Source organism: Canis lupus, chromosome 13 (genome assembly GCF_003254725.2).
Source record: "Canis lupus dingo isolate Sandy chromosome 13, ASM325472v2, whole genome shotgun sequence".
Classification (NCBI taxonomy): domain Eukaryota; kingdom Metazoa; phylum Chordata; class Mammalia; order Carnivora; family Canidae; genus Canis; species Canis lupus.
In genome coordinates, this window is record NC_064255.1 from 56,815,285 (window position 1) to 56,832,014 (window position 16,730).

General features: G+C 34.1%; 1 protein-coding gene across 9 annotated transcripts in view; it reads right to left on the reverse strand.

Annotated features, from left to right (window-relative positions):
* EPHA5 (EPH receptor A5) overlaps window positions 1–16,730 on the reverse strand; it is a 347,353-nt gene that overhangs the window by 313,867 nt on the left and 16,756 nt on the right. The window lies entirely within an intron of this gene.

Below are 16,730 nucleotides of genomic sequence, written 5' to 3' on the forward strand. Positions count from 1 at the left end.
TCTCATCAAGCCAATAAAATTATAGCAGCTCTCAGGGTTGTTGCCAGAGTTATGTGTCCACTGCATTCCCAAAAATATCTTCTACTTACAAATAACCATAGTCCACAATGTGCTTCTTAGGGAACTATCAGCTACATTTTTGAAATGCAACCTCAACTATGGCTGGATATCCTAAAATATTTGGAACTCCCAGAATGGAAGTCTAAATATGATTACTACAAAAGGAAGCCATGAAAGCGTGTGTACACACACATGCACCCACAGTCACACACACACACACACACACACACACACACACTGTTTATACTTCAACAGGTTTATCTACTGATCGCCTCCCTACATCCCCCAAATTAAACTAGTTTATAGGATGCTGAGTAGTCAAACTGCTTCAGACCTGGATCACAGATCATTATTTTTCCAACCTATTATGCCTATCCCAAGTGATCTACCTGGCCCAGCAGATAGCTAAACCACTATAAATGAGCAGGGTGTAAGTACCCAAAAGGGAAACAACTGGGTTATCCCTAGTCAGAGATTACTGAAGCTTCCTTATCATACATTCAAAAACCACTACTTTGAAATGCTACCAATTCTTAAAAAAAAAAAAAAAAAAGTTCTATCTTTAAGTATAAAGCTAGAGTGAGTACTAAAGTCGTAATAGTTGATAGGCTGAGAAATGTGTTACGACACTCCCAAAAGAAAATATAAGATAAAATTATTGCAACCAAGGGAATTAGGATCACAATTGAAATAAAAATTTTCTACCTACTATAGAAATTATATGCATTTAAGCCTCATTATCCATTGGTTTATTTCTTTTTTTCAAAAGATTTTATTTATTTATTCATAAGAGACAGAGAGAGACAGAGGCAGAAACATAGGCAGAGGGAGAAGAAGGCTCCCCTCAGGGGGCCGGACATGGGACTCAATCCCAGGACCCTGGGATCACACCCTGCACCAAAAGCAGTCACTCAAACGCTGAGCCACCAAGGCGTCCTTCCATTGGTTTATTTCAAGTAACATATGCAAACATATATATCTCATACACTACGTTAACAGTCTATAATACTGGTTACATAAAAATAAATCACAAGTTTAAAACTTTCAGAAAACACAGAAATATACTCAATACCATATATATATGACAGCCTTCTATGATGTGTGTGTATTTAATATACTCAGATTCTGATCTCTTTAACTCTAAAACAGTCCATGCCTATAGAATGTTTGTATCATCTTTAGCCTACACATATCAGAGTGGCTTTATAGAATAATAAAATAAATAATCTGTTGGATTATTCTTTTTAGAAGAAATTGGCCTAGCTGAAAACTATTGTTTAAAACAGTGAAAACCAAAAAAAAAAAAAAAAAAAAAAAAGAAAAAAAAACCCCAAACGGTTTCATTACTGCCTGACCTTGCAAATCTACCAGTCATCCCACTAAATCTATTTTTTTTTATCTAGATCCATACTCTTTTTACTCTATTGTTGGCTTTTCTAGTTTCCATGGGAATAAAGCTACATTAAACTTAAATGTCCTTGTCCTCATTTTGGATTTTCTGGGACACTGGGGCTATGTCTAGACATGACTAAATACCAGGGGAGTGCAGAACCTAAATCATTATGTTTATTCATCCTTATGATTCATTTGATTCACCTTTGATATTGAGCAGCAACATATCTGTGTAGACCTGATAAAGTAGAGCAAATCAGCAAGCTAAAGGCCTTTTACTATGATGGCAGTCGAAGTGAACTTAATCCTGCAGTGGCAAACTGATGTGAATAGGAATTCTAGGAATTCATAACTAGCCTGCCATGAGAAACACCACATTCCTTGTAGACCTCTTAGTAACATGTGCATCTTCAAAGATTCATTATTACCAACAGAAGTCCAGATGTCTTTCTAAAATTTTCTTTCTAAAATTTAGTTGCCCTCACTTGAATTAACTTTAATCTAAATTACTATTCTTAACTCTTCTTTGGCTTCACACATATATGTATGTGAAATTAAATGAACTGAATACAAAATACCAGCTTAGCTGTTAATACATTTATTAAGAATTTTCAACATTGGCATATATTACTAAACATATGAAAATACAATAAAAATGTGCATTATCTTTCTAATGATGATCTTGTCAAACGTTTTCCTTCAAAGAAATAGGTTAGGAGGTATATAAGAAATACATGTATGTCACTTCCCTCTAACTGTCCAAAATTGTTTTTGTTTTGGAAACAGATGTTTTCATAAAATTCACAAAGCAAAGAAGATACTTATGCATATGATTACTAAATTGGAAATTTTAAAAAGAGTAAAATTAGATGTTTCAGGCAATTACTTGCCAATTACTATATTATAATTTTGTTCATATAATTCAGAGGAAATTGGAATTTGATGCCTCAGGAAAAATAATTAAAATTATAGTTAGATATGTAGAGATATTAATATAGAGATAGAAATATAGGGATATATGTAGATATATAGATGTACAGATATCAGAATATAGAGAATGTTAGATTTCAGATACCTCCAAGTTCTGCACATGCTACTTTAGCTGTCTTAAATGTCCTTCCTCTTTTTTGAACTGCTAACTTCATTTGTCCAACAAAACATATTTCAGGAACTGTTTTCTCTAAGAAGCCATCTATCTCTCTTCTTCATTCTTAAATCTAGATAAGGCACTATTACTAGATAGTCTATTAGCACCCAATTATGATCTCCAAAACACTGAATACACAGAATTGTATTGTTCACTTAAAAGAATACCATGTTTGACTCATGCTTATGAACCAAGCCTGCACTCAGAAGAGCTGAATTGCTGTTTGTCTTATTAATGAATCATTTGGTCAGTGGGCAGATCAGGAGGATGTGTCTGTATCAACATACACCAGTGACTCTCAACATGGGCATCTGATAATGTCTGGAGACATTTCTGATTGTCAAAACTGGAGGACGGGAGGTATTTGCTACTGGCTTCTCACAGGAAGAAACCAGGTATGCAGCTAAGCATTTCTCAATGCTCAGCAAAACTCCCCCACCCCCCACTAGAGAATTATCTGGCTTAGATTTCACTAACGACAGGGTTATAATCCCTGGTATACCCCTATGATGCTACACTTTCACATTCATTGTGTAGTACAGCATTTGCATGATTCTCATTAATAGAAGTTAGCATATTTGAAGGCATTCCTAATAAATTAAAATATTATTATTTAAGGAAATAAGAGTAATAAAAATTGAAATCGTATTTAGGGGCAAATAGATTATTCTTATTACCTAACACTCTTAAGTCATTTTTCATATAACTAATATAGCTGTTGTTATAAGTATTCTTATTTATGCCCTAATAATTCGTCAACATTCATGACAGCATGCTTGAAAAAACACTATGACACTGATATTATCAATGCCTCCATTCCCCCCACTAAAACTACTTACATAAAAAAGCAGAAGTTTAGACATAGGGTATATATAAATGGGAATTTTCAGAAGTTCATTACCCAATTTCATTACTGAATTTATTAAAAGGGGAGATTGGCAGTAATGGAGCACAGTCACTAAGTATCTTCTGTGCAACAATTACAGTAATTAAATTGTTCTGAACAGTATATATGCTTGTTGTAAATTGCAATGAATACACAATGAGTATTGATCTTCATTGTACAACTTAATTAAAACTTGTCTGGGAGAAGCCACTAATGAATATAATTAGAGGGAATGTTTGATACCACAGTTACTCTGGAAGACATTAATTAGATATCAGAAATTTTATGGAAAATGTTTTTATTCTATTATTTATATTTTAAAATAAAACCACACTATTAAACAGAAAGATAATCTTCAAGGTCATTTCCCTCATTATTTTATAATTACAATGAAGATGGGCATATTAGTTGGTATACTCGTCAGTAATTAAGAAGACTGATTCTCCAGGAGAAACAACTCTTCAGGGGTCAATGAGTATATAGTCTATTACAAATTCCTAAAGTTAATATAGGAAAAAAAAATTCACTAATACAGGAACTTTTAAATAAGTAAAAATAAGTTATCTATCCAACCAAATAATAGATTATAAGTGAAACTAATTAGAAATAATCTGAAGTATACTTTTATTACTACATACTGATAATTTTAATGCTTTCTTGAACAAACAGAGAAAAGCTTTTCAAGAATTTACTTTCAGAACAGTCACAGAGTTGCTAACATTCTTTTGGTTGGGATTCAAGGGCGGGGAAGGAAAGGACAGAATGGCTAAAATGTAATATGCATAAGAAGATTTCTAAATTCTCAACCTCACAATTCTAACAAAGATTAATTTGAGTTAATAATTCAAATATGCTCTTCAATGATTATAACTTTCAAATATTCATAACTTTCCGTGTATCATTGTGACTCCGTATCTTCCTCCTTAACATCTTGCTAATATTAGTCATAAAAAGCAGAAACAAATTTATTAGATTCTCTAGGAAAATAATACATTGGGATGAAGGTGTTTTGAAACTTTAAAGAGTCAAAAGTCAGCTCAAGGACATTCAATCCCAGCACCATTAGTTGGACAAGACCTTGAATGTGTGATCCTTGATAACATGAAGGTAAAATAGAGTGTCAGTGGCATATTTATACTCTTACATTGTTTCTGTTTTTCCCATAATCTTTACACAAACAAACAAAAACAATTGTAAGGGTAGTTGGACCTTTACCACAGTATGAAGAGAGAATACTTTAGATTAGTAGCAGATAGGACGGCACTACTCTTCCTCAAAGGCAGTGAATCAAAGTCCGGTTGCCAACAGTAGAATTTTGACTGATGCTTGCTTATTGATTTCCATTTAACAATATCAGAAAAGCTACTGGATTCAATTATAGCACACATTTTACTGATCTGTGGGAATAAACCCCAGATGTACAGCTGTCCAGCCTCTCTCCATAGTCCCAATCAGCACAGATGTGATTTCTTGCTTCCAGGCTAAATTTTATAATTTGACAACTGCTGCAGGGAACAAAGAACAGTTGACAATATGAATGCAGGGAAAGAGTACATGTGTTTCCCATTGGAAAACTAAATTTGTAAATTTGGTAAAAATTATAACTTTAGGAGTGTTATGTAGATTTCTGGCACCCCTCTACTTGAAGGTAAAAATCCATAACCAACAGTATTTCAGCAGATGATGAATGTGAGAATTTTTTTTCAATTCTGAGCAACCAATGTGCATAAACTTTTACAAAAAAATAATATGAAGAAGGGAATTTATTCAGTGCATATTATGTGCCAGATATTCTATCAAGTAAAATATATATTCTTTCATTTTATCTTCACAACAAAACTATAGGCTCAATAAGAACACTGATGGGGCACCTGGATGGCTCAGTCAGTTAAGTGTCTGCCTTTCACTCTGGTTATTATCTCAGGGCCTTGGGATCAAGCCCTGTGTCGGGCTCCCTGCTAAGGGGGGCAGTCTGCTTCTTCCTCTGCCTCTTCCACCCTTTTCATGCATTCACTCGTACTCTCTCTCTCAAATAAAAAAATTAAATTAAAAAAAAACCCACTGATAGTTTCCAGTCTCATTTAGAGCCCAGAAGGGAAATCAAGGAAAGAAGAAAGCAAGAAGCAATACTTGAAGTCTTAATGACAACCACAAGCACTTCTTCTGGCTTCCTGCATCCAAGTCCCTTATTTAGAGCCTAGATCTAAAATACTTTGATTACACCTATCTTTCTCTCTGGATACCCAAAGGCTGTATCTAAACCCTAATTATGAATGAATTTACTTTATTTGTACATGAACTATGGCTGCAGAACACTGCTTGAGAAAAAACTAATAATCAATTATACAAATAAATATAAAATATATATTATAAATTAACAGTGACCTCAAGTAGGTCATCAACATTATCTAATAAATATACCCTTTGGGAAATCAGGTCTCTCATAAATTAACCACAAAATATTTTGTAAAATTTTGGTTAAAGCTTTAAAAATACACCTCATATTCTCTTCCAGCTAATACCCTCTTCTAAATTCAGATTATTAAATGAGTTGTCAACATTCCTATTTCTGCATATTCTCTTCATTATTTAACTGACTGCAATTTGGATTCAAATCCACTATTTTACCAAAACGTCTGTTACCAAATTGATTTGTGATAATCATGTAGCTCTGAGTTCCTAATTTGCCAGCATTTGGCCATGACACCACCCATGGACAAACTCTCTCATCTTTTATCTTCAATGGCAACTTATTTCTGTGATTTTCTTCTACTTCTCTGGCTATTTGTTTCCATTATAAACTACTCTTCCTATGTCACCCTTCAAACCTTGGTTTTGACTAATATTCTATTTTTGTAGATCATTTTCACTTCTCACTCTATACCAATGATTCTTGACTAGAACTTAACATAGGAATAAAAATAAAAGAAGCTCTCTGAAAGAATAAATGGCTTGGCACTAGTCTGTACATACTGAATTAGACTATTTAGGATGGAAAATGGTTAGTAAATCTTTTATTGGTTGGTTGCTTGCTTTAAAGGTGGTATCAGCATATATCCTTACACAAGGAGCCCTGTAGAGGGGCTCTGGAATTTCTGTCTTCAGTTATAATGTAGATGTTAATGACCCCACAAATCCATATACTTTGTCTATTTCTTCCTCTTGAAATTCTGATCAATTTATAAAACTGCCTACCAGTTTTTAACACATTCATGATATGTAGTCATCCCCAAATGAACAAAGTACTTATCCTGCATGAGAAAAGCAAATATCACCTCCCATAGTCCCTATTTTAGTGAATGCAATGCCATAGAACTACTTGCTCTATTCAGAAATCAGTGAATCATCTTTGTATTCCTTCACCTTCACTCCCACATTGAATCAATGATAAAATCCCACCCAATCTAACTATATACTATATCTAACTCCCTGAACTGGTTGTTGTGTTTCATTCTACAGCATAACTAATCCAGCCAAATTCTCACCATAATTTTTCACTTGTCTCCACTAGTGTCTCAGTAGAAAGACATGATACCTGACAATTTCTTCAAAATACTACTCTTAGAAAGATCTTTCTAAGCAACCAATATGATCATGTCACCCTCCTACTTTAAATTTTATAGTTTTCACTTTTTTTTTTAATATAAATCTTTCCAGGATTGGTCTCTATTTTCCTCCCAGTTTCATTCAGGCTTTTCCTTCCTTCCTCATCCACAATTTGGCAATACTGAACTTATTTTCAGTTCCATTATGTGGACTCACTATTGATTCAGTTCTGTCCAATGAGCTGTGAAGGTGATCTGAAGAGAAGGCAGTTTTTGAGAAGAAAATATTAGAAAAGGAAACTCCTGGCTACTTTGAAAGTTGCCGGGTGTGGGTGTATTTCCTGGAACTAATGCAGCCATCTAGAGAAAATAAGGCGAATCAGCAAAGAGCAAAACCTAGAGATTAAGGTTGGCAGAGTGAAGGGATGGGAAGTATCTAGTTCCAAATTATATCATAGAGTAGCTAATCTATCTAAATTTGAAACTTGCTTCTCTTAGGACTTTCTGTTATGTCAGAAAAGAAATCAATTTTGTTGCTTAATCCACTGAGGAAGTGATTTGCTGTTACTTGCAGGGGAAGACATTCTTACTGATACAATTGCTAAATGGCAGAATTTGAAGGCAAACTCCAGTCTCTTTTATTCCAGAGTCTGTTCTCCTATCATCATGCCTTGAAACTTCTAATAGTCTCTTAGGAGAATTCCAATAACATTCCCATGTGAGTTATTTAAACTCAGATTAGAAGTGATACCTAAATTGACCTTTGTTGGGGCGTCTGGGTGGCTCAGTTAGTTAAAGAGTCCGACTTTTCATTTTGACTCAGGTCATGATCTCAGGATTGAGGAAACTGAGCCTGGTTTGGGCTCCATGTTGAGGGTGAAGCTTGATTGGGATTCCCTCTGCCCCTCCCTTCCCCTCTCTCTAAAAAAAAAAAAGACTTTTGTTGTTCCTTTCAATCTTATTATGCCTAGTTGTGGACCATGAAGAACAAGTATTGCCTTTAATTGCTTCAAAATTGGGATCCCTGGGTGGCTCAATGGTTTAGCACCTGCCTTTGGCCTGGGGCATGATCCTGGAGTCCCGGGATCGTGTCCCACATCAGACTTCCTGCATGTAGCCTGCTTCTTCCTCTGCCTGTGTCTCTGTGTCTCTCATGAATAAGTAAATAAAATATTTCAAAATAGTTTCTCCTCTGTTCATCTTGTTACTTTTATTTTTTTTTTGTTCATTTTGTTTCAAAATATTTTTCATCATTATAAAGAGAAGTTTTAGCTGCTGTTCTTTGAACGTTAAACAGTAGAATTTCAGACTATGAAGCATAAAACTCTGAAAGGAGCAAAACTTAATCAGAATTGTATACTAAAGATTTGTGAATTGTTAATATACTCTAAAATATAAACCCAGGGAGATGGAAGAGAGCAATTCAGAATTAGTATCCATTGGTGATTCCGCACAAAGTTTTTAGGCAAAAGTAACACTGAAATCCACTGACAGCTAAATTATGACTAATGAGCAGTCTGTTATATTCACAGGACACATGGTATAAAGAGAGCAAAACCATATGGTTTTCAGCAGCTACCTTGTCAGGTGTGGTAACCAAACTTGTCAAATTTTACATATTGTTTTTCTTCTAAAGAGAAAAGTCAACATTAGATGACATAACAGGCTTGAAAATCATCACATCACAGAATACACTCATTTAATAGCTGCTTAGTTCCACACCACACTGTATATATAAGAAGCTATTTCTTACAAAATAGTGTAAATCTTCAACACTTGAAATAAATGTGCTTATTCACAATTCACTTTTTGAATGGTTTGCTGCACAGAGAATAGTCATTAATTCTATGGTTCCAGTTTGCTACTATGTAAGCTTATAGAAATGATTTTACTTTGAGGGATTCAATTTTTATATCTATAATATCAGTGATTGACACTAATAAAATTATATGTGTCTATGCTTAATATATAGTATATCACTTAGTCTTAACAGTGATCCTTTGATATGTTTTTCCTCCATTTTTCAGATAAGGAAATTGAAGTTGAGAAAAGTTAAATAGGGTAGTGGTCCAAGGTCCCAGAGCTAATAAGCACATAGCTGGAATATAAATCCAAGTCATATCTAACTCCAAAGCTCTTTCTTTTGCTTCTATATCACACTTTCCTGATGTTGGGCTTGCTGAATCCAAAGGTTTCAAAGGTTTACTCCTTTGAAACTCTTAACTCCTATATCTCAATGTGTTTTATTAAATCAGTGAATTGTGAATCGTATGTTACAAAAGCCAGCATCTACCATAACATTTTAATAGTACTGTATGTAAGATGAAAATCTTCAAATATATTAACCTAAACAGGAGAGACATTAGTTTTTCCTGGGCAAGTTAGAGTTCAGTATCAAGTTTCCAACAAGATTCAGGTAAGTTACAAGTTTGGTATCAAATTTCCAAAGATTCAGCTAAGTTACAAGGTTCTTGAAAGTGAAAGGGTAAGCAACAAAGTAATTATGAACCTCTTTTCTAGATTTTTATTATTCATTATGCTTTACACATGTTAATTGGGGGCAAAACAGGGCATATATTTGTTTAACTATACTTTGTCCTTAGACGTCAAAAAACACATAAAAATAGAATGGAAAATATATGCAAAGCTAAATCTTTGTTTTCAAGGCATCCTTATCCCAGTCCCTAATTATCCCTAATGCTTGACTGAAATACCACAAACTGCAAAACAATCTATATAATCATTAGTTTTCAAGCCTTCAGGGTAGGATAAATGATGATTGGATCTGAACATGAACTAAAACAGGAACTTGCACAAATTCACAGTATGCATTTTAAAGTGATGGCATTTCCAAAAAGATGAGGAAAAAAAAAAAACTGAGTAGCCCAGTAGCCCCTTTTTTGTAAAATGAAAAGTGACCCAAATTTTTGTTGTCAACTTTAGTCACTATGCTTATGCCAGTCTTTCCAGCTTCATTAAAATTTAATGCTGCTGTAAAGCCTACATAAAGATTCTTTATTATCTGAAACAGAAAAAAAATGGTATTACAAAAAAAAATCTTTGGGTAATGATTTATCATGAAAAACTAGTCAAAATGAATAGCAATACAGACAGAAGTACAAATAAATCTTGTGGCCAATAATTTAAGTGGCTGAATATAAACATTTTAGTATCCAGCCATAGTCACTCAACTCAAAATAGCTAGCAGCATACATGAAGAAAGGAAAGTAAATTTTACGTCAGTTTATTAAATACAATGAATTATCTATCTTAGCAGGTTATAAGATTATCTAGTAGCAGTCATTTTTACCTAGTTAACCCAGTCCTTAAGTCTATTTTTTGGTCAAAATATAACCTCAGAATTTGGCTATTTCTCCTTTTACAAAGGCATAAAAAGAAAGGAAGAAAAGAAATAAAGTAATAGTACTTTCACTTTTCTGTAGTATTGTCAAAGATGCTTTTCAGGCTATTAAATATTTACATTCTTTCTCCTTTCTTGGTATCAAATTCTTACTATGTTTGGAGTAGCAATATGCCTAGCACCATACAACAGGTCATGATTGTCCTTATCCAATAATGATAGTCACGTTTCTATGATCTTAGCCTTCATTGGATCTGGTGGCCATGTTACATAGATCTGGCCAATAATATAAAAATAGAAATCCGCTTGCCAGTTTCTGGGAAAGTTTTGTCCTGGATGAAGGAATATTGCTGCTGGAATGATTCTTGGCTCTTCTCTTTCTCTTCTTGTTCTGAACTGGATGTGATGCTTGGAGATGTATCAGTCTTCTTGCAATCATGAGACAATAAGCTTGACAATCATTGTGGGATTTCTAAGCCAAAAATCCCACAATGATTCCAGTCCTAAAATCATAAGTCACTGAACCCATATCACCAAACTTCTACCCTTAAATTTCTTTTCCAAACATTTGAAACACAAGCCCTCTATATCTTAAATCACTGATAAACAGTTTTTCTCTGCAACCTAATACAATCCTATGTAATACAAATAATATATAAACAACTGAGAAAAAGTCTAGCTCACGGCTTTAACCTCTATTCAGTTCTATGGAAAGTGGCACCAACAATGAATGGGGGTTCACCCATTCAACAAATATTTATTTAAGCTCTATTTAAATACTAAGAACTATTCTAGGCCCTGGGGATACATTAGTGAAAAAAAAAAAACAGGTAGTATCTTGCTGATTGTTCAACTTTTCCATTGCTTGGTCCCAAGAGTAGACACTTGCTTAAATGCGTATTACCTGTGAAATAATCCTTCCATGTCCTCTGAATCAGACATTTTTAGGGTATAATTATCTGAATTTGATATTTACAGGTATATATAAACACATTCAAAATGAGTGTAATATTTTTAAAAATGTAAAAGTTTTTTTAAAAAAATCATATACCTCAAGGATCAGTCCTGATATCAATGGCTTTATCACTGACTATATAGCAAACCATACTTAGAATATATTTTTCTTTTGCATTTTGGTATTTGCTTTTACAACTTTCTAACATATCTCTATCTTACATTTTCTTATTGCATTTTATTTATATGTCACTTTTGGCCTTATCTGATTTATAAAAATACATCACTTCTAGTCTTAGCACATTTTTATGGTCTCCTTTTTGAGATTATTAACAAAAACACACTTATATAGCATTTTCTGAGTGTTAATCATTTATGTGTGCCATATATATATATATATCGATAGATATACTAATTGTTTTTTTTTTAAAGTGTGGTGTGTCTATATCAGCATTAGGATCACCTACAGTGCCCTTTAGAAATGTAAATCCATTGGCTCCTTCTAAAAGTTACAAAATCGGGATATTAGGTGGAGCCCAGGAGACTGCATCTTAGAAAATCCCCACTACCCAAGTGATTCTTATACTCAATTCAAGTCAGAAACATTAGAACTTGGCTACGCTCCATTCAATGTGGCAAATTTACCTATAGCACAGTTGGATTATTGTGGCAATATCAAATCACCATAAGAGTCTGGAAAAGCTAACACTTAATCTTTGTATTGATTCCATTGCAGGCTGCCATCAGCCCCAGGCCACAGATCTCATTTTGTGTATCTCTGTTTGAAGTAAGGGCTCTTTAACAGAAACAAAAATCAGAATTTATCTATGGATGTTCTACAGCTTACTAGGTTCTAAACTTATAGACTTCTACAAAATTTACCTTAATGAATTTTCATTTAGTGAGTCTAGAAGGGTCCAGACGTAGTACATTTAATAATGTTTTGAGGTTGGTTGCAAGGATCACTTCTAGGTTAGGACACTAGATTTGAACTTTTGGCTCAAAGTAAACTTTACCACGATGGGGTATCTGGTTCAGTTAGCTGGTTAAACTCTCAATGTCAGTTCAGGTCACGATCTCAGTGTCCTTGGATTGAGCCCCGTGGCCAGCTCCATACGCAAAGGGAAGTCTGCTTGAGGATTCTCTCCTTCTCCCTCTGCCTCTCTCCTGCTCATGCACACACGTTCTCCCTCTCTCTCTCTCTAATAAATAAATAAATTTTAAAGTACACTTTACTACATATTATAACTTGTTTTTTGACTAGATTGTCAGAAAGCTACAAGTCAGGATCATAGTATACTGATCTCATATGCAACATTCCTTTTATATTTTAACATAGTGGTTTTCACACTCAACTCCATGATGGCCAATGTGGTTCTAAAGAGACATCTCAGAGGCACAAACAGATGAAGGGAGAGAGAAATAAAAACACTGCCAGGAAACCCAACAAGTCTGTTATCTGCTTCATATATTGAGCTTCCACAGTGATTTATTTTCCATGAGTTTCTACGGCTTTAAAAAAAAAAGGGGGGGGGTTTGAAAACCACTACTAATATTATGTCCTTCACTTTCAACAATGTCATATTAAGAATTTATCAAATGCAAATCAGGTCCGTGTATTTTGGAAAAATTCTTAAGACTATCATGGGGGTCCCTGGGTAGCTCAGTGGTTTAGCACCTGCCTTCAGCCCAGGGCGTGATCCTGGAGTCCCGGGATCAAGTCCCCGTCGGGCTCCCTGCATGGAACCTGCTTCTCCCTCTGCCTGTGTCTCTGCCTCTCTCTCTCTCTCTCTCTGTGTCTCTCATGAATAAATAAATAAAATCTTTAAAAAAAATACTATTATTCATGCCATTTCTCAACAACCCCAAACACAAATACCATGGTGACCAGCTTCTCTGAAATCCCAGAGTCAGGAAAAAAAAAAATGTTTTTTCCTGATATAAACTGACAAGTCTTCTAGCAGGAAATAACTCTATAACAGAAAGCTTGTATGTAAATATCTCTATCTAATTGCTTTAGCATTGATAGTAGAGAGATTTTCTTGATATAAGTTTTCCATGTTTCTATATATATTGCCTATATTTATATTATTCTTATATTGATTTCTTATAAACATTATTTTTTAAATAAAACATGATTCCTTCCCCCCAAAATTGTATGCATGTATAAAGTGTAAATCATAATACCAAGTGCATTCAGATAAATGTAATCTCTAGCGTAGTGGGTACAATCAAGAGCTTCAGCATCAAACTTACCTGGCTCCTACCCTGTTCCCAAATTTATTTTGTGTATGACCCAATGTATGTTACTTAATCTCCCCTAAATCCAAACTCCCACTAATAAACTAGAATAATAATACACATTTCACAGGGTTGTTATGAGAATTAGAGATTATGTAGTAATAGTCTTCATAGCAAATACCATTAGTATCCCTCCAACCTAGATAAAGATTCACTTTGAAGGATTCTTGGCTCAGTAGAATACAATACTAACCCACTGATATTTCTGATATATCTGCTAGAATTTTTATAATAAATAAAAATACATTCAAAAGGGATAGTCCATTAAGTACACTAACCAGATATTGGTTAGAATTAAATACACTAACCAAATTCTACTTAAAAAGCCATTCATTATTACATTCTAAACTTTCTCCTTTAATAAGTTTATTTTTTTTTAATATTTTATTTATTTATTCATAGAGACAGAGAGGGAGAGAGAGAGAGGCAGAGACACAGGCAGAGGGAGAAGCAGGCACCATACAGAGAGCCTGACGTGGGACTCGATCCAGCGTCTCCAGGATCACGCCCTGGGCTGCAGGCGGCGCTAAACCGCTGCGCCACCGGGGCTGCCCATAAGTTTATTTTTTAATGTAATTTTATTCACATGGTAGATCTTGCCCATTTTTCTTGCAATACTAGGAATTTCTACCAAGTTATAAATCTGAAGTGCTTCATAAAGTAAGTGCCAGTCTAAATAATCCAGGAAATCTAGAACAAATGGAAGAGTAAATCCATCCACTCTCAAGAAATGTAAACCATTAAGAAACAGATGTTTTATATGAATTGTTTTTCAAGAGATAAAATCGAACCATGCTGAAAGTAAAAAAATATATATTTTATGTTGGTTGATAGTGGCTCAGTTCGTATGACTTCTGACAATTTCTCATAAGGAAGAAAGGAAGAGAAAACCATAGCTGATTAAAGAACAAAGAAATAGGGACCACAGGATACTTACTAATTATTTTCTAGTCATGTTCCAATCAGCAGAACTTTCCTCTCATTGATGTTTTTGGTTAATTTAAAATATTCTAATGCCACATTCCTTGGTATTAAATTGTCTGGATTGGCAAAATCATACAATCTTTTAGTTGGCAAACTTCTCAGTTCAGAAAAGACTCTATAATACCAGAGATTCGAAATGCTTTAGTTATGAATTTAGGAAAACAGTTACATTGACTCTACCAACAAAACAGTAATGAGGTGACAATGGTTGTGGGTAAAAGCAATGTCTTTAAAGAAACAAAGACATGACTTAATAAAATGCATTCATTAAAAATAAATTCATAGGATGTAACATACTTTGCTGATATTCCATATGGAATATGGAATGTCAGACACTGGGATTTGCTGTCACTAAGTTTACAGACAGGCAAATCTTTCTGCATATTGATGCATGTGGTAAAGGGAAAAAAAAAAAAGCTGTACTGCCAATTATCTGGAAATTAACTTGCTTTGGTTGGCAAATCATACTATCTCTGTTAGTAGGAAATTCTTAGTTCAGAAAAGAATTTTTTTCTCTGATTAACCTTTACTTTTTACATTGACTTCTATTCTGATCAAATATCAGAGCTGTACAAACAAGGAAAAACTCAATTCCAGTTCAGTGTGATAAGCTACATATGGAATAAGAATTGGTACACAATCTTAGAGAAATGGGGCGGGGGGTCCTGCCGTGTGCACCTCAGCATAATGATCAAATTACTTAGGTGAAGGAAAGACCTGAGTGTTTCCTACCAAGTATCCAGAATTCAATTACACTGAGAGCAAGAAGCCTGGGAATGGGGAGACAGGGGGAGAAGCAGCAGGAGAGGTGGGCCAGAAGCAAATCACAGAGATTTGTACTTAGGCTTAAGGACTTTAGATTTTAGCATGAGGTCACTGGAGAGCCACTAAAGGATTTACCCAGGGAGTAAACCAAGGGTTGCTTCAGCAATTGAACTAAAGTGAAGTGTTTTTCTTCTGGTATTTCCATTTACAGTAAATACTAGACAGTACCCACTAATGCAGAAAATTAGATCTTGCTAAATATAGGAGTGCGAACTCACACTACTTTTTTTAGCACATGTAATATATAACATATATGATGTTTATGAGGTATCAGAACTTTTAACAAAACACTTTATTAATGTGAATTCACTTAATTTTTCCAACATTTGTATTAATATTTCCATTTTACAAACAAGTAAGCATAGGGCCAGGGAGGTTTTCTAGCTTTCCCTAAGTCACACAGCTCTAAATGGTTCCACCAGGCTCCAGAGCCTGTACTCTTTCAACTTTGTTATACTGCTTTCTGAAGTCGAGTCCTGGTTCTGCAGTTATATATATGACTCTTGCTTTACAACTAGTTTTGATTTTTTAATAGATCATACTTTCCTTTCTCGATTCCTTTGTTTATGACAATGATTTATCCAATGTATCTACAGGCTTTTTTAAATGAGATTCCTATAAAATAATATAGCTTAGAACATTTGATAAACTATAAAGTAATAATATAAACTACATAAGAGCGATTATAAAATATTTAATATAACTCTGTATATAAAAAGAAAAAAAAAAACAACACCCAAGGGGTTGGCTTGGATAAAAGACAAAAGTAAATACATTTTTCACTGAAGCCTTCAGTCCCCTCACTTGCTAAAAGTAGTATTGCCTAAAAAATATAATACTATGAGTTAAGGCAAAACTGTGTTTTTAAAACTGCCTTCTATTCCTAAGAGAGCAAGGGGTAATGATTAGCAATAGATAACACTTTGTGAGGGAGGGATTCTCTTTTCTTTCTTTTTCTTTCTTTCTTTTTCTTTTTCTTTCTTTCTTTCTTTCTTTTCTTTCTTCTTTCTTAGCATATCTTTTTTTCCAGTTTTATTGAAAAATAATTGACATATATCACTATACAGACGTAATTCATTTTATTGCACTTCACTTTATTGTATATCGTAGATATTATATATTTCATAGATCAAAGGTTTGTGGCAACTGCATCAAGCAAGTCTATCAGCAACATCTTGTCAACAGCATCTGCTCATTTTGTGTCTTTGTGTCACATTTTGGTGATTCTTGCATTATCTCAAGCTTTTTCATTATTATATTTATTACAATGATCTG